Below are 20,671 nucleotides of genomic sequence, written 5' to 3' on the forward strand. Positions count from 1 at the left end.
TAGAAACTGTGTTGTGGCACTGGAATTCAGAGACAGCCTCTCTACTCTGTGCTTTAGTCCCCTAGTATTTTCTAATCTGACAAGAAACCGGACCTCTAACCACCAGAAGTGGCCGTCGGATGCCTAACCTGGCTCTAGTTTATGCTGGTTATTGAGCCCTAAGCTAAAAATTGGTTTTAGAATCCTAGACCAGAAGGGACAGGGTTTTCTAAAATAACAGGAGCTGCATACAAACTCTATTGCAATAAACATGTTCACCTACTAAAATACTGGATGCTGACCACTATACATACAGTATATGGTAGCACAGACCTAGCTATTTGGCATTGTGAATGTGAAAAATAACAGGATACCAATAAGTCTCTCACAGGGATTTAGATACACTCTCAGGAAGCTATGGGCACTGCAGCTGCAGTTAAACTATTAGAACACAGGAATACTTAAATATTTGTATAATAGTCTCTGCTTCTGGTCTACAGTAGCAGCCCCTTTGTATAAGCCCACGTGGCACAGTTCTTTGTCTCACTATCCACTCCCTATTTCTGTAGTTTCTTACCCAGACACACAGAGACAGGAAGTGATGTACATAAATAATCTCTGTGAACATTAAGCAGTAGATGCACAAATAGACAGTACAGGGCAGCTAATCCCTAAAAAAGAAAAGATGAATGTGTCTGTCCTGGAAGAGGGATATGTGAAAAAAGACTCATGTGTATGTTGGAGGAGGTATATAGGGGAAGGGCTAATGCTGGAGGATATATATAGGGGAAAGACTGTGTGTGCTGGAGAAGGGATACAGAGGAAAGACTAATGTGTATGCTGGGGGAGGGATATAGGGTAAAGATGAATGCATGTGGGCTGGAGGAGATATACAGGGAAAGACTGTGTGTGCGCTGGAGGAGGGATACACAGGAAAGACTAATGTGTGTGCTGGAGGAGGGATACAGGAGAAAGACCAATGTGTATGTTGGAGGAGGGATATAGGCGACAGACGAATGCGTGTGTGCTGGAGGAGATATACATGGAAAGACTGTGTGTGCGCTGGAGGAGGGATACACAGGAAAGACTAATGTGTGTGCTTGAGGAGGGATACAGGAGAAGGACTAATGTGTATGTTGGAGGAGGGATATAGGCGAAAGACAGCTGCGTGTGTGCTGGAGGAGATATTCAGGGAAAGAATGTGTGAGCTGTAGGAGGAATACACAGGAAAGACTAATATGTGTGCAGGAGGAGGGATACAGGAGAAAGACTAATGTGTATGCTGGAGTAGGGATTTGGGCGAAAGACGAATGCGTGTGTGCTGGAGGAGATATACAGGGAAAGACTGTGTGTGCGCTGGAGGAGGGATACATAGGAAAAACTAATGTCTGTGCTGGAGGAGGGATACAGGAGAAAGACTAATGTGTATGTTGGAAGAGGGATATAGGGGAAAGACAGCTGCGTGTGTGCTGGAGGAGATATACAGGGGAAAGACTGTGTGTGCTGGAGGAGTGATAAAGAGGAAAGACTCATGTGTGTGCTGGTGGAGGGATACAGGGGACAGGCTAATGTGTTTGTGTGCTGGAGTAGAGATACAGGGGAAAAAATAATGTGTGTGCTGCAGGATCTCTCTAGGGAAAGACCTTACACAGAGACAAATTGAAAGTCGAACTTAGAAACCTTGTCTTATATAGGAAGCTTTTGATAATGATTAGTTCTCTTCATCAGGCATGGTGTCATACAAATGTAAATATATTAGAGTTTTTAGTTATTTGCATGACACCATACTTGACACAGAGGATATTGGAAAACTTGCACCATAAAATTTATTCAATTAGCCAAATAAAGGTATTACTACAATTTCACTCTCCTGCTAGTTTTCTCTGGCACAGACAAATTAGGTTGCACTTTGTTCCTGAACCATAGACCATAGCTTCACGCACCTTTGCCTGTCTTATTTTGATGAGCATATAGCAGGTTCTAATTAGATCCCATTATGGATTACATAGAGTCTTTCTCTGCATAACTTAGAGTTTAATGATAATTGTACCTAATTACTCTCCCAGTTCAGATTTCTGGCAGGGGTTTAACTCACAAGCGATCCCATTTAGGCAGATTTAACTCTCCCATTGCCATGATGTAGGCATCTTATATTAAGATACTCATTGTGGAATAAACAGCATCCATCCTCTACTTACTGTAAAAGGAGAATACAGGAAGTAAACTGGGTTTTATTTTTCCTCTTAGTCCCAGACAGATATAGAGATAGCATGTTTGAAATAATAATATAGAAGGTTCAATCATTAAATGGGGGGGGGGGGGGGGGTCATAATGAAGGGTTGGGTTATATTTCAATTAAAATGTTTACCGGAAAAGTAAAAGAAATTATGCATTTGGATGTTTTACTTTTTTAAGATTGCTTCCAGGCCTGGATGAATTATTTAGTAATGGATGCAAAGGACGGGTCCAGTGTTCGTCTTACATGTGCTCTTTAGCCTATGGATTATCATCAGGTTCAGACTGAACTTTGTTTGCTTGAGTGTTCGTTTGGATGGCTGAGCAATTACTCATTCAGCTGGATCTGAACGCCATATATATTAAGTTATATTAATATTCAGTTATATTAATATTCAGTTGTCAATGGTTGTTAAGGAAGCAGCAGGTGCCTGCATCTTTTGAGTCCTTAGCAACCAGGGATATCACCTGGCCCTATTCATTTGCTGCTTGGGAATCCCCAGCCATGTAAACAAAAGCATCCTTTAAAAAAAAAAGACATTAGAAAGTGGGTGTGTTTATGTACATTTACGTTTTTTGTGAACCCCTAATTCCTTTATGTAAGGGGGTGCAGTTTCTAGGGGTTCAATTTTTTTTAAGGGAATTTCTAGATTCCAATAAGCCCCCTACCCACAGACACCCCCACAACCATTTTTTCTTTGCATGGTGTCCCCCTGGACATCCATACTGTATCCTCATCAATGAAAAGGCATAAGATTTTTTTAGGGAGAACCCCACACTATTTTTTTGCTTGATGTATGGGATTCCCCATTACTATCTATCTTTATCTAGAACTCTGATCTAGTACAGATGAAAGGAATCACTAGCCTCATTGTTTTCAAACAGAAAAAGGTAGTAAGAAGAAGCTATCATTTATCAGTAAGTTAAAAGGCTTAATTTTTTTCTACAGTTTTTCTGCAGTAGGTTGTATACATTCTTCAGATGCATTATTTCACAGGCAAGTCAAAAGCATTCCCCAGGCATAGTATTTAGAGGGTTTTGGCATTTTTAATGTTGCCCTTTAACTTCTTGATGACAGTTCACTGTAAAAATACTGCAAGCGGGTGGCAGCTGCAGGCTCAGCAACGTACATGTATGCTGCCGGCTTGCTTCTGGGTTTTTGGTGCGCCTCCTGCTGACCTGTGCAATGATTGGACACAGCACAAGTTTGACAGTAGGTTTCAGCCAAAGGTTTTGTCTGAAACTTGCTGATCGGCTGTGTCCTATCGTACACAGAGTTTTGTGTTTACAAGTACACAGAACTGTGTGTACAATAAACAGTGATCTGGCTGTTTCTTCTCCCTGAAAGCAGGCAGATAAGTAGGTAAAACCAACAAATATTACACACATTACACTTCTTAGGCACACAGTTAACCCCTTGATTGCCCATTGATTGATTGTACAGTATTATCACTGATCACCGTATTAGTGTCACTAGCGACATCAGTGTCAGCAGGTGACCCTCCTAGCCAGCCAGTGTCTGTTAGTACTAGATTCTCCCCCACCCTATCACAGTCAAACTACAAGTTGCTGATCACTGCCATTACAGTATAGCGCCTATAGCTGCGTAAATTCCAAAATATCATAGTTTAAAGGCACTATAACTTTCACACAAAGGAATTTATATACACATATTGTTTTTTTTTTTTTATCAAAGTCATGTAGCAGAATATATTTTGTCCTAAATATATGAAAAATTAGATTTTTTCTTTCTTTTTTTTTTTTTTTAACGGATATGCTTTTTAACAGAATGTAGAATCTTTTTTTTCCAACAAATTGGTCTTTTTTAATTTATATACTAAAAAAATAAACCCCAGGGGTGATCAAATGCCACAAAAATAAATATCTGTTTGTGTGAAACAAATGATTACATGAATACATTTTATTTGCTTACAGCGTTGGATGAATGTGCAATTGCCAGTTAAAGTAAAATAGTGCTGAATAGTAAAAAATGTCCTGGTCATGAAGTGGGTAAAATCTTCTGGAGGTCAAGTGGCTAAGGATTATTTAAATCGCTGCTCCCCGCCAAATTTAGTTTTTGTAAAATTTTTTTGCTTGAGTCCATGTGCCCAGGCTCCCATGTCATTTGTTTGACAATCACCTACCGTTAAGCCTAGAAAATGGACTGTTTTTTAACATTCAACTGCCATTGACTTCAACAGGGTTCAAGTATGGCATCTGAACTTCAGTAATGTTTGCCAAACTAGCCTCAAACTGAACACAGGTGTGTTTGGCTCATCCCTGCTGTGCACCTCCTCTCCTTTCCTCAGGAACACACATGATGCGTATGGTACCTCAGAGGCCAGGGGACTGACTGCCTGGCCACAGAGGCATAAGCGATAGATGCATAGCCTCCAATCCCAGATGATGCCTTCTAAGGGGAAACGCCTAGGGCGGAGCTGGCAGTCTCGCTTTAATTGTGAGAAGGAAGCATCTCTGACTGAGTGCCACCAGATATGGTGTAGACTCTGGGACCAAATCGCCTGCTGATCTGAGGCTTAGGGGGGTTTAGTTAGCATGGGGAGAAGGGGGGTCAAGAAAATTAGGGCGTTCAAAAGTATAATTAGCCTCTAGCCCCACTTTAAACCTATGTGCTGTGGTAATTAGGGATGATCGAACGGTTCGGGTCGACCATCAGTTCGACCCGAACATTGACTGTTCGAGGTTCGGCCGAATTCCCAACTTTTTGCTGAAAAAGTTCGGAATTCGGCAACCAGAACCGACCAAAATGCAATGGGACAGGAAATGGGCTTTAAAAGCCCGTGATTGGACCAGAACCATCAGTAAAAGCCAATTGAGGTGGCAGGAGAATGCTAGGAATGTGATTGGAGTGACTAGGGGGTCCAGAGGCCAATCATTAGTGAATACGCCCCCCAGTATATAAGATAGCCCCACCAAATTCTTGGCATTGTAATACAGGGACGTGGAAGAGAGTAGAAGCAGTTCTGTTACTTCTGCTTCAAAGTGTCATTTAGCAATTATTAGTGTGAGGAAAGGGATATCTAGTGTAGTTAGGGTACTATTTTCCACTATAGTTAGATTTAATAATCTAGTTTCTGTAGGGAAAGTGTTAAGTGTAAGGGGACCGTAGTGTATTGTAGGGTTAATTATTTCATTAGCGCAAGCATAGGTTTCTGCTACTTTCACACCTATATATGTGTATGTGTATATATACATACATGTGTGTGTATATATATACCCATACACAGAAGTTCTGATGTTATGCCTGCCTCCAAAGACGCCCAAAAAATGCCCAAAAAAAACGCCAGCTACAAAAACGCCCAGGTGTGTTTTTGCAGCAGGCGTTTTTTTTGGGCATTTTTTTGGAGTCTTTGGAGGCAGGCAAAACATCTGAACTTCTGTATAGGGGTATATATACACACACACTTATATGTATTTATACACATACACACATATAGGTGTTATAGCAGAGAAGCCATATGGGTGTTAATTATTTCATTAGCGCAAGCATAGGTTTCTGCTACTTTCACACCTATATATGTGTATGTGTATATATACATACATTTGTGTGTGTATATATACCCCTACACAGAAGTTCTGATGTTATGCCTGCCTCCAAAGACCCCCAAAAAATGCCCAAAAAACGCTTGCTACAAAACCGGCAAGGTGTGAAAATAGCGGAGCCATATCCCTGTTCTATATTAATTCTAATACAAACAAACTTTTTTTTTTCTGGTTCTGGACATGCTACAGAGCTGAAACTTCACAGGTACACCTTTTAGACCCACCAGACACTAAATCCAAAGAAATCTCTTTTTTTTTTTTTTTCAATAATTTTTTCAATAATTGGCTCTCTATCAAAACTGACAATTTTTAAGAACTTTTTTTTGTGTGATTAATAGTCCCTGGGGCAGGAACCAGAACCCTAGGCACTTTTTAGGGGCATTTATTGGGTTTTAGGGCTTCAAAATTGTGTTTTTTGATTACTGAAGTTCGGGTCCCATTGATTTCAATGGGGTTCTGAAATCCGGGCCGAACTTTCGGGAAGTTCTGGTGTTCTGGTCGAACCGAACTTTTGAAAAGTTCGATCATCCCTAGTGGTAATATGTGTTTTAAAGCCCATAACCTCAATGCCTGGTAAAATGGCACCCCATTGAAAAAGTGCAGTAGGTGCTTCATTAAAAAAATGATGTAGGTCTGTTTTTTTCTTACAATGATATGTGTTGGCAACCCATTCTTGAGAAACCGGCTGCCCTATTCAAACACACTTTAATGTGCAAAATACAGCACAAACACAGTAAAGCAGTACATATCAGAATGCAATGACATATTTGGATCTGCACTGCTGGTCATATGGTATGTGGACTATAGGAACTTTGAGGGGGTTTTCAAAATGGCAGGCAGTATTTGATTTTCATGTACATTAAGAAATATTCAGCTTAATAAATTTGAGCAGGGGCTTGATCAAGGAGGTAGAACCCTTGGAATATGTCGCCTAGCAACTCTCCCTGCTGCTCTTAAACCCGGAAGATATTCTCTGTTTTCTTGTCTCTGCTCTAAATGAGGTACATGCTGTCATACATGTTGGGCTGCTTTTATCATCATCCAGCCATGATTAAGGACTTACTGCATTCCAAAAATGAAGATTTAGTACGAGCCACAGGTAGCTGCTGGTCTCTGCCTTTTATTGGTCTTACGATAAGCTGGTGTTTGCAGTAACCTTTTCATTGCTATTACCTGTGTTTGTTAAAGTGACGTTTATACTACTGCACTTAGATGTTAGCACCTTGTAATTTAATCTTTTGTTGTTTCATATAGACTAATGATTTTCCCTATCCTGTAGAAGTGTGTTTGTAGGATGGGTGTTCTCCTTTTTAGCACATTTACCATTTGAAATGTAAATGTATTTCTTTATCAATACACCTAGTAAAACAAGTTGTGACTTTTTTTTTGTATTTGGACAAATTTCAAATGGAGCCTTCTACATGGCTATTATTTGCTGTTTAATTCATATACTAATGTTTAATCCCTGCTTTATGCTGTTTTGCCCTCAGGTTATCTCAGGTACCTAACACAGTGTTTCTCAACCTTTTTCAGTCAAGGCACCCTTTAAAATTATGGACAATCTCGAGGCACCCTTTAAAATTAAGGAAAGCCTGGAGGCACCCCATTCTGCATCAACATCCACACATGTAGGAAACCCATCATTAGAGGTTATTTATTATTCCAAATCCAATACACTTTTGCACACTGGTACTGACTAGTATTCCAGTTATTCTCTTCTTCCTCGTTTTTTCTCCAGTACTCAGCAATTGTGACCCCATCGCTGACGGAGAGGGGCAGTTGAGAACCAAACAAGGTTGCAGATGGCCGACATCCTCCTTATCAACTGATAATATCATTGGATGTTAGGATGCAGCGGCTAGAAGGTCGTAATGGTGCTCAATAAAAACCTGTGGCTTTGTGTAGCTGAAAGACAGGCTTGATCCACCTGCTGGCTTATATATGATTTTTCGGCAATTTTTAGGCATTTTGCCAAGGCACCCCTGAAGAAACCTCAAGGCACCCTGGTTGAAAAAGGCTGCCCTAACACGTACCCTAATATGGAGCATCTCCCACTCATTTTTATTAGTACCACTAGCTTACATTCCTAAGTGAACTTTGCAAAAAGTTATTTTTGTTAATCTCCCAGTGGACACAGGGTTGTTTTAAAGGTATGCCACTTGGTAAATACAAGCACTGTATTTGTGGACCTACCAACTCACTGCTGTATCCCTCCTATTGGCTATCTCTCAGACGACTCTCCCTGCAAGACTGTGCATGGCAAGAGGTCTTAAAGAGGAGCTCCATTCCCCCCCCCCCCCCCCAAAAAAAAAAAATTAAAAGTCAACAGCTATGAATACTGTATCTGCTAACTTTTAATATAAGGACACTTACCTGTCCAGGGATCCAGTGATGTCCTCACCTGAGCCGGTACAGGCGCCAGCATCTTAGGTATAGGAAATTGGCAGTGAAGCTGGTTTTCTACTGCACATGCGCGAAACCCGCTGCACTTTGTGAATGGTCCTGCAGTATTCTGAGACCTATGATATGTCCCAGAAGCTTGCAGGGGAAGGAGGGGGAGGGCAAACTTCTGCAAAGATCGCCGGGGGGATCTGACCAGAAGTAGGAGCGGGTACCTGTCAAAAAAAGGTACCTGCTCCCCCCCAGAAAAAAATGACAAATGTGGCAGTGGAGGAGGAGAGGATGCAAACGAGTGAAACTTCCCCTTTGGGGTAAAGTTCCACCTTAGCTGTAAATGTAAGAGATCTCTAACCCTAACATTTTTTAAAACTTTAAAACTTTTTTATGGCAGTAAAATACTCAGCTTAATTAAACATTAGCCACATACTCCAGCTACAGGGAAGAGCTGCCTGGTTCAATGAGAAACCCTCCTCTCTCACATCAGATTCAGAGGGGAGATCCATCTTCTTCATGCCAGTGTTTTTCATGTTGAAATGATTAATGCTGTGCTGTATTTACCCCCTCCCCCTGCTAATGCAAACCTGCTCAAACATGATTATGTCCTGTGGTCCATTGTAATGTAGGCAAAATTCTGGGTATGGACAACATTGATTACCCCCCTAGTTTGGAAAGACTTACCCTTACTTCTAAAGACACCTCTGAAATGCCTAAATAGGCTGAGGCCTACCAAATGACAAAACTTTGAAAATAGAAGTATCCTACCACTACAGTCTTTACTTGCCACTTTACTGCCCTGAATAGATTCTTCTCCAGAACCCACTTGGCCTACATCTCCATATCTATACTCCCTGCTATAGTCTCCATCAAGATCCTGATCCAGGACACCTCTGACCATTAGAATCTCGACTTGTATTCTAAATAACTTCACACCCAGGTGACAGGATTTGGGGTCTCTCTTGACTCTGGATCTTACACTTTATTTTCAAACCTCACTGCAACATTACTGGCCCCTCAATGAGAGGACTACTGGCTCTAAACCATGAGTGATGCTTCTGAGGCCTTTAGGGGACTTTTGCCTCTCTCATATCTCTAAAACAAGATGTCAAAGCCTGGGAAAAGTCATAGCCAAAAATGTTAAAAACACCTTTACTACCTAAGACCCTGATTCATACTAGGCCCTCCAAGCCTTTACTTCAGGAGATACCGCTACATCAAGTCCAGAGTATTTATCAACAGAGAGATATAAATGGCAAGCTGTTAGCTCGGCTGGCCAAAAGTGTTGCTAAAACAACTAGAATATTTGGTGCTCTTGACTAACTACCCACTAGGCTCATTGACTAATAATTCTTCTATTATTATCAAACCATATATACCTACAAAGTGGACTACTCACCTCAGAACCATGAGGCTTTTTTAATAACAATACTATTCCCTATCTGTCCTCTGCACAGCAGGTAGCCTTCTCCACACTCCAGGAGGGTAAGGCTCCAGGAGCAGGTAGACTGAATTTTATGAGCAGTACGAAGATCTCTTTGCTTGTTGCAAAAATTACCTTTTTTTATCATCCCTTGTGCAAAATAAGCAGGTAACTCTTGCAGTGGGGAGTGGAACACACTGAATGGGTAAAGTTTTTTTGTCCCTGGAGATCAATTTTAAATTATTTTGCAGGAGGGTTACATTTAATCCTGAAATAAATAAGTATTTATTTAGGCAAATCGTTAATTATATATCAGAATAATAATATTTACTGGTGTTTCTTAGGGGAACACATTTAAAATAAGTGACATCGCTCTTCAAGCATGTTATATTTCAATTATCTATTTTATGAATGTGACTTCATTGCTAACTGTGAGCATTTACTATCAGCTATAAGAATACTGTATATTGTACAGCATATGTATTTATATCATGTTTGTATTTTAATCAAGCAATGCAAGTGTGTTATTGCTTTCATTTATATGTGCTGCATTATGTTTATGTGTAACATCAAAAGATGTTGATCTGTGTTTGCCTGACCAGTTCTTCAAAGATATGGATCTGTATTTGAGTCGTTAAACTACCCTCAAATAAATTACCGTTTTTACAAATTGAGATTTCTAATGAATTGGCCAACATTAATAAAACAGCACTTTGTAAGTGCTTCTGACTGCAACATATTGAGAACATGCTCTGCATCATTATTCCTTGGCACTGTCTAATACAGGAATGCTGTGTGGTTGGCACTGTTCCCCATCACCACATGTAGTTCATTTGTTAACCATGTATGAAATATATAGAATACATCATTCCAAAGCCATTTAATGCTGGTTCTCTGCTGGCTTTCTTGGTTCAAGTAACATCTAGGGCTAACAAGACACATTAGGCACAGAATGTTTAGGAGTAATTGATATTGTTGACATGTAATAGTAGTTAATAAAACTGGGTATTATCTAACATTGGGCCTCAGACAAACTTGATCCCTTACAGTAATCAATCTGATTGGATTTAAAATGAAAGAAAGATGCGTTTACAAGTAAATCTGATCACAAGGATGCTACTATTATAAAGGATCCAAATCATTTATGATTAATCTGGTTATACAAGTTAAGGGCATTTTCAGCAATATTTCTTGACAAAAGATTATTGCACTGCAGGTTTAAAACAAACAATTTTTATCTGGCAAGGCACAAAATTCCACATTTATCACATTTAAGCTTATTTAAAAAGGCAAAGAGCAGAGTAACCTATAACTATTAGGCCTGGACGTTATAAAAATCAGTAGCGTTAGCTGTAGAATGAGTTTTGGAGCATTTTTGCATTAGCGTTTTTTAGCGTTTGCGTTTTTTAGCTGTTTTTTTTTTTTTTTAGCAAAACTATACTCCCACAAAAGTTTATGGCTCAAAAATGCTTATAAATGTTGAATAGCTACATTTTCAGTGTTTTTTTTTTTTATCTGTATTCAGAGTTAGTGTTTTTACGAATGGAAAACTCCTCTACAAACCCACTAGTTCTGGGGGGGTTTCCTTCCAAAAAACACTAAAAAAAAGCCAATGTGTGCATAGACACATAGGATTACATGCTGGGGAGTTTACTGGCTGCAGAAAAAATGCCTGAAGCCAAAACAGCAGCTGTAAAAACGTCCAGTGTGCATGAGACCTTAATCCAAATTTCTATCTCACCTAATTGTCTACAGTGAACTGAAATCTGATTGGCTACTGTAGGAAATGTACTTTGCACTTGCGTTTTTTGCCCCTGTTCATATTGGAATGACTTGTCATGCGATTTGACAGGTCAAATCACATGACAAGTCACAGCCTATTGTTGTCAATTGGTGTAATGCTGACTTTGCGGTGCCACACCGAATTGAAAAAATAGCTCCTGCACAACTTTTGGCGATTTCAGGTGTGACTTGCATAGACATCTGTGCATGAAGTTGCACAGATGTCTTAGAAGTCGCTCCCAAAGTCACACTAACATGCTGCTTTGAAATTATGCGATTTCAGATGGAGTCGCACAATTTCAAAGCCACAGTCAATGTGAACCCGGGCTTATGTGATTTTCCACATTTCTTTTTTATTTCCTTTACGCTCTTTAGAAAATTTTGTAATGCAGTGCACCATGTCTACTGTATTGGTAGAGATATATACTCCAATAGGTGTATATCCCTCGCGCCTGTGGAGGTCCTATCTGGGAAAAAATGGGTATATAAATAATTATATAAAGGTGAGTGAAGGGATGATGACAGCAGCTGCTATAAGATATGTAATGAGTGAAGAAATGGAAACCCCAGAATAATGGGATTTATTATAGCGCTTGCTGGTACTATTCAGGGATGGGCAATTGCTTGTTCATATCCTGGATAGTAAAATTGGCAATCAAGTGGTAAGGATAAATTATATATATATATAAATAAATAATGAGTTTTGTGTAGACCACACAACTATATAGTAATAAACCAGTGATATTCACAATTATTTTACATAAAATAGATCACAGTGAAAATCTTTATACAAAACCTTTGTTATCATAAAGTGCAAAATTAGTGCCAAAGTTTGTGCCAAAAAATGTCCAAATAAATTGTTCATAAGTGACTTTAGTGCATGGATAAAATGCTTCAGTGCCAGGTAAGGGAAAGTGCAGGTGCTTAGTGCTGGGTCCTCCAGTAGTCCAACTGCTGGTACTTGGGCGTGACCTTATGGAATAGTGAGGGTATGCACTCACCAGAGTGGGTGAGTGGGTCTTAAATACCGTACGGTAAAAAGACCTTTAGAGCCTGTGGCCTCCTGAGCCTGGAAGGTAACTGCTGGGCCTTGTAGTTCTCTGTGGTCCGGGATCCCTCCCTTGAATGAACTCGAACCTCAGGGTCCGATTTAGGGGAAATAATGTGCTCCAAATAGTGCAGGACCGTTAAAAAGGTAGCCTTTATTAAGTAATGCTATTGCACAGTACAAATAGTTAAAAAATTCCAAATTATGTCTGCTACGGATGGTGCCTGTGAGTGGAGAGCGGTAACTACCAGTTTGCGTTCCACCAGGCACCCAGAGCGTGCAGCGTGCGTTCCACCTGACGCGCGTTTCGTCAGAGCGTATGACGTCTACTGTATAACTGACCTGGTGACTACCTGATATATCACCTGAAAATTTTTTAACATGTTCACCATATGAACTTGGTATTCAAACTACTGCATATAAACTGGAAACTTCTGTCTTCAGGTTGGAGAGGCTTTTTTGCAAAGGCCTTTGATGTAAAAAAAAAAAAAAAAAAATGTTTTTTTTATTTGTATTTGTATTTTTTTATTAGCATTTGGTGAGGTTAGGAGAAAATCTTCAAATGAGACACCTGTTACAGTGACAACTGTCTAAGGGAAATTCCTCTAACTTTTTGTATCCCTTTTTTCACTAAAACAGAAATGGAGGGAAAATGAACAACATGGAGGTTCTAACCCTTCACTATTCTATCTATAACTAAAAAAAAAAAAGTTTTTCCCTGCAGACAATCTATAACAACTTAATGCATTCATTAGTATTTCCAGCTTATGGAAACCCTATTTTGAAAAATAAAAAAAAAAGGCCTAAAGAAAATACTTTTTGACATTGCTTGAATGACAGAGTTGGAAGAGTATATGAATTGCATCAGTTACTGATCTATCTACACAGTGGCAGCTGAGAGTGTTTTTTCTACTCTACTCTTCTAACAGTATTTTATGAGGCCTCAATATATATCACTCTTTAGATATCCAAACGCACTTTCTGTACTTTAGCCAAGAGTGATACCTATTTTAAGTGTTTTAATGAAACAGAATAAACTTTATTTATTGCTTCAGAGCTTAGCAAAGCACTAATAAAAGTTACAAACTCTTATAGCCTGTGGCATTATGGAAATATTAATAATTTCATGTGTTTATTTTCTGAATTGCTTTTTTTGAAACCTCTGTTTTTAGTCCATTAAGATGTAGAAACACATTATTTGTGTTTAATTCTGAAAACATTAGCTTTTCAATATGTTATGAACAGAATTAGATGCCCTGAACCATAGAACACTCCCAAAAGACCTATAATAACCACATTCCCCTTGCTTCATTTAGCAGTTTAGGACTCTCTGAGGACCTTTTAGGCTTCTTTGGCCGAAAACTAGCACAGAGTTGCTGTGGTAACTCTTAAATCCTAGTAGCATGTTAATAGCCCCACAATGAGTGTCATGAAAGGGGCATATGGGTAATACAAACTTTGCCCTTCAACCTTTGCCCTCAGTCTGCTATAACTATAGCTTATAGCTAAAAACAAACACAAGTGTAGCTCAATTTTCAAAGCAACCCAAAAGGTAAAACTTATTAGGTGACATACAATTTTTCTTTTGGGATCCCCTGAAATCATTTCTGATGGGATCTCACAATATTTCAACAGAATTCCACGGGGCAGGTTAAGCCCACTCTTGGGTTGAATGGAATGCCTAATTTTGTCTTATACTAGAGGTTTACATGTTTTTCCATCAGATACTTATATCGTTTTAGCCTTTGTTTTATAGAGATTTTAATTGAAATGTTGTAGGTATTGTTTGTTGAAGAGTGTTAATTTTTGGTGACTTGAAACTGAAATCACATTTGAAGCCAGTCACTCTAGTCACAAATTTTCTCAGAACTGTATGCATGTTGGTATTCAAATGACTTTGCCTCCCTATGAAATATTTTGATAATATGTGAAATAATTTTAGTGGATTATAAAAAAAATCTGATCCTTTCTACACTGAACTAGGATTTACCGATAGGAACCTGTGCATTTACCTGAACCATCAGTGTCCCACTTTTTTTTCTGAAATTGTACTGTTTTCTCTTTTCTTGGTGTCCCTTACATATTTCTGATTTCCTACATAAGAGGAAGACAGTAAATATTTTTGACTATACACAAAAATGTGGTATCTGCATTTGATCCCATAATGACTCTATTTACTTTCAAAAAGCTTCGTTTTTTAGGGGAACTGTGTGTATTAAAGCTGGCCTAAGATGTTTAAAGCAGGCAGGAGGTTTGTATGTGGGGGACACTAGCAGGGACACTGTAGAACTGTGCTTGCTAATGCCTAAACCTTAGGTAGGAGCTACAGTCATGTGAAATCAACATTAAAGTGGTTGTAAAGGCACAAGGTTTGTTACCTTCATGCATTCTATGCATGAAGGTAAAAAACCTTTTGTGTGCAGCAGCCCTCCCAGCCCCCCCCAAAACTTACCTGAGCCGCCTTTCATCAAGCGATGTCTACGAGAGCCTTGCCTCACTGGGGACTCGCACACCTGATTAACTTTTGGCAGCAGCTGGAGCCAGTAACAGCCAGTGAGCCAATCAGAAGGTGGAGGGGTTGAGCCAAGCCACAGCTCCATGTGTGAATGTACACACAGCTGCGGGTTGCGAGCGTGCCTTCATGGGTGCCCCCAAAGCAATCTGCTTGTTGTAGGGGGACCTGGCAGGAGGGGGGAGCTAGGAGTGCCGAGAAGAGGAGGATTCAGGCTGCTCTGTGCAAAACCACTGCACAGAGCAGGTAAGTATACCATGTTTATTAAAAAAAAGAAAAACCCACAAGGCTTTAATATTACTTTAAGGCAGGACTTCAGATTTCAGCAGTACACTTGCAGAGCTAACACTTTGTAATCCATGGCCACACTTCTTTTTTATTTTTTTTTTATTTAAAATTTTCAAGTTTAACAAAGCATATAACAGGTATAGGCAGATACATTGAGCCAATATAAACATCAGTACATAGGGAATACATGGGACAGAAGTCTTGCCTGGGGCAAGCAAGGGAGGGAGAGGCAGGTTGAGGGAGCGGTCAGAACTTGATGACCTAATCATGGGTGGGACCGGGGAGTGTGGAGGTCGCATGAGTGAGGGGGTCTCGTACTCGAAACGTGAAATCATCAAGGGGGGAGTCCAAGTCCTTAGACACATGTTTGAGAAAAATGTTCCATTTAGAGTGGAAGGCGTGGGCCGCGGAAGGGGCCGTAAAGTCTGTATTGAGGCGATCAATGGAAAGGAGTGTGGTTAGCTCTGACGGTAACATAGATATAGGGGGGGAGTGGATGCGATCCAATGCTTCAAGATCAGACGTCTGGCAACAAGTAGGGTGGTGAGGATCCATAAACAAAGAGGTTCAGCCGAGGTGCTCGACCATTTCTGTAGACGTTTGTCCCAGTAGCCGAACAGCAGGAGAAGGGGGTCTTTCAGGGCAGATAGATTGGTAACTGTTTTGATGAAAGCAAGGACCTGATCCCAGAACAGCGATATAGACGAGCATTCCCAAAATTTGTGGAAGAGGGAGGGTCGCTCAGCAGAGCAAAGAGGACACTTCTGGGCTTCTGGGATCGTCTTGTCAGATAGGAATGGGATCTGTGAAAGATTTTGAGCTGGGTTTCCTTCCAGATGGAATTAGGGGTAAGTCCAAGAGTGGTCCTGAGACCGCTAATTATTTTAGGCAAGGTGTCTTCTCCAGGTAAATCCTTAAGCCAGTTCGAGGTGGATGACGTAAAGGAGGCAGGTGGACACGTCTGCAGAAGAGGTTTATAGATATCCGAAATGGTGAACTTGCCAGAGTCCAAAAAGGTGTCAATGAGTGAAGATCGGAACCTACTTTCGGGCTTGGCTGATGTGGTGCGAACAAAGTGGCGACATTGGGTCAAGTAAAAGGAGTCTGATGCCTGCAAATCGTATGTGCCAAAAATTTCAGGAGTAGAAAGCAGGAGCCCCGTTTGGGGGTTGCAAAGTTGGGCAAAGGTGATCAGTCCCTTAGTTTCCCAACCTTTATATACCGCATGATCCATACCCGGGGGGGAAAGCAGGGTTGCCCCTGATCGGGGGCCACACTTCTTACACAGTTGACACTAAAGCACTTCAGACACAACTTAGAGAACAACACTCCTGAGGTGTGCAGCATTTCTGAGTCAGTACCACATGTAGCGGTATCCTCCACCAACCTCAATCCTAGTGACCGTGTTCTATATATTACTGGATATATAGTGCTATTGGATACAGGAAACACACTTCTCCATAACTCCATGACTCCATGCATGTTTTCCTTCGTAGGGTCCCTCTACATCTCTCTCCTGTGATTCCAGTCTAGGTTCCTAGGTATTCTGTGCTGTGGGGCCGGTCCCAATATGTGGAGATCCAGTGGCCAGAGAAGGGATGCAGACAATTATGTACTGTATATAGAGAAATGCCGTTATATTTGAATCCATTTTTTTATTTTAGCATTGGTATATGTTACCCAAGGCAGATTCATCAACCCCCTTTCTTCTAAGGACATCAGTGGGGTTCACAAACCAAAACCAGGCAGATTCTCTCATTCCTAGTGACATACAGAGAACTATCTTGTGAGTGTTAGAGTTCAAAGGACCAATGCGTGGTTAGAAGGGCATTATTCTACAGAGTGTACATGCTGAGTGGCATGCTGAGATATGACTATTTTAAGGGAAACAAATAAAGTTGGTGTATCAAACTGCAGAGTTCAATGTAGCATACAGAAAAATGCACACTATCACAGTGAAGTTTTCCACTAAAGGAATATTCAGTTCTGCATCACATTAACCTCTTTTATATTGCAATTGTGGACATTTATGAATTCATAGCTTTAACATGTATATATAGCCCAAACTTAATTTTTTGGATGTAGTATGGAATGGAAGAGGTTAGAACCTCTACCTGGTTTTTATTGCTGTCTGCATGTCCACTGGAGATATCCACCTTCTTTTATGTCCAGATGACCATTATCTGAGATAGAAATTAATGGGTAATCCAGACCCTCCTCTACTCTATCATAAACTACCACTTGGCAGACAACCCAATAGGACACAGCTTACAGTACAAACTAGCCAATTCAAACTGTTTAGTCACAGAGTTGCACGTGCTGCTTTATAATTGAACAACACCTCTACAGAAAAGAACACCTATATTTTTAAACAAATATAATATTGCATATTGAAAATACAACGTCCTTGAGGTATCAAGAGTTAAAAATTAGCTCATATAAGCACATTTTTAAATGTTGCAAATGTGCTTACCACAAGCGCATCATTTGATTATAAAAACAGGTGGTCCTCTTGACCAAGAGAGTTCAAAAAATAGCTAATTCTATGCCCTAGTCTTTGTCAAGCAAGCAGCAAACACATTTGAATTTGAACACTAAGCCATCTCCGAGGTTATGTTTGCTACTTGATGACACTGGACAGTATGAGGTATTTGTGGCCTCAATGGCAAGAACAAAGCACCTGCTAAGTGCTGTACAAGGTCAGGTGCATGTGTATTACCTTATATAAAATGCTGAACCATATTTCTCTGTCTAACAATTTAGAGCCTTCGTAGAACAGATAAGTCAGAGAGGGCAAGTTTCTGAATTTAATAAACAATGTAGTCAGTGTTGACCTTGCCGTCAAAACAAAGGACACTATAAGGTGAGTACAGAAATGGTTATTAACATCATGGTAAATCATTTACTGCTTTTTATTGTTAATGTGAGAATCTCAATGTAATAAGAACATACAGACTTGCTTCAAGTTAAAAATTGTGCTTATCAGTTTCTGCCAGGCAATGTTTGTTCATTTTTTTGGAGAAATTAAATATTTTTCAGTTTTTTATATATATATCTATAAAGATATTTATCTCATTGAAATCTTAATAATGGTTGTATATGTTTTAAAATAGTTGTTTCCATGCATAGTTTGCAAATATATTTGTATATTCTTGCACATTTCTTTTGCAGGCTCTTAATTTTTTATGTTTTAAGTGCTGTCAGATCAATGTCCAAAATGCACTTGGGTACCATTTATGGGTCATAGGCAAACCACTGTAAAATTCAGAAATTGAGAACTGCAAGCTAAACCCCATTGAAGTTTTTGGGGTATGATTCTTGAAAGCCTAATCTGGCCATTTTCAAGGCAAGGTGATTGTCAAACAAAGGGCTAGAGGAACTGGGTATCAATGCAAAAAAAAATAAAAAATTAGAAGGGAAAAGGCTATTTTTTGTGTGACTTTGAGGGCGACATGGTAAAAACACCAGTTCTTTCAATGACATGCTTGGGAGATGCATTCAAGCTGCATTTGGTGTTACAGAACAATATTTCTGGCAGCAGTTCTGGCGTCACATGTGTAATAGATTTTTTTTAGTTTTACATTATTGCTAGGCTTAAATGCACTATCATCAGCACAATTGATTATAACTTGCACAAATAAGTGCCCGTAATGCCTCGTACACACGCAATGATTGTTGGCCGTGAATTTTCAGCCAACGTCCGATCGGCCGATTGTCGGCTTGTTAGTATGATGCTTCCGACAACCGACTCCGACTTTTCGGCCAAACAAAATCTGGATTTGCATGCTATAAAATTTTTGTTGCCCGTCAACAAAAAGGCCGATTTTCCGTCAGTCAGTACAGATTTCAGCAGACAAAATTCAGATGAGCAAGACTGGGCATGCTCAGAGAAGAAAAAACACACGGAAAGTTAACCAGCACATGACATCACTTCTGAAGTTGGTTTTTGTTGGTCGAGAAAATTTGTGTGCAGTCTAGAGCACATTTCAACCAACACAACAACACTGGACAAAAGACGGCCAATCGGTCGGCCAACAATCGTTGCGTGTGTACGAGGCTTAAGTGTTTGTGTGATCTCTCTTTGCACATCTCGAAAAAAAAAAAAACATAAACTATCACCTGACTATGATAAAACAGCAAGGGAGGTTTCCTTTTACTTTGCAGAGACTTCTATTCACTTTCTGTTGTGTTTTCAGGACAAGAAATGAAAACAAATTTCCCCAAAGGGACACAAGGAAAAAAGTAACAAATATGACGTGTTTAACAATCCATACGATATCCAACATTTAAAAAAAATTAGGGAGAAATTACAAATCTGCATAAATTGTGAAATTATCACATTATGGAAAAGCAAACATGTGAAAATGAAAAAGCTGCTTCAAAAAATATTTTCTTGTACATTTTACATTAATGACTATATTGTAATTACTGAATTTATCATATCGTTTTTTATGTTACAGATTATCATTATAATATTGTTTTTTATATTACAGATTAAAAAATAAACATGGAAAGTTGGAAAATAGAAAATAATATGTAGCAGGTCTATGGTATATACTGTATATCCCTTTGGGCAATTCCAGCACTAATATCCATAACCCGTCCTTAATTCCAGGTCCCTTTTGCAGCTTTCTTTATCAGCACAAGAATGCATAAAACCTCAGAACAAAGGAAGAAAGTATGCAGATCTGGTGCAATAAACACACTTTATTGAAACATAAAACCATGGTAGTAATGCACTCACATGTCACCACAGGAAATAGCGCTTTTATGTAGCCAGCATGCAAGGGGGGTATGAGCAATTACTGGGGCCAGTGAATTATTCAAGATGTCACAGTCCTCTCCCCCACCTCCAGATTACTGTCTGGGAGAAAAAGGAGGATACACTCTGCGCCTGCACTGTATTCTAAGCCAGAGCAGAGTCCTTCAAAAAAACTTGACTCTACACTTCTTATGGGTTAACTGATAGTCAGCATCAGTTTACCCACTTCCTGTGAATGTCACCAGGTTGGCATGGGCTCCAAGCACAATACTGCAAAATCTCCCTGCAGTGTTGAAGACTACCCACCACTACCAAAGGTAGAAGATAAAGGGGATCTAGGGACATGATGTCACCAGTCAGAATAGTCAACATGTCAATGCTGCTCCTTATTACACTGTGGATGCAGGGCATTGTGGTACTGCCCCCTCAGGGGAGAAGATCCACAATAACCTAAACTTACAGCATGTCCTCAATCTTTCTAGCTAAAGGAATCTGAGTATCATTCAAATCAGAAGACTGATGATATTTGGTGGCAAAATGGGATTACTGCAGGAGACAGAGCTAAAGGTGCACAGATTTGAGCATCAAGTACAGGTAATAACATAGTTCAGAGAAATATCAAGTACAGATAACATAAATCAAAGATCCACTTGATTTAAAAAAAAAAATCCTTGTCTCTTTGCC

This window comes from Pelophylax lessonae (genome assembly GCF_965119305.1).
Source record: "Pelophylax lessonae genome assembly, chromosome: 2".
NCBI lineage: Eukaryota > Metazoa > Chordata > Amphibia > Anura > Ranidae > Pelophylax > Pelophylax lessonae.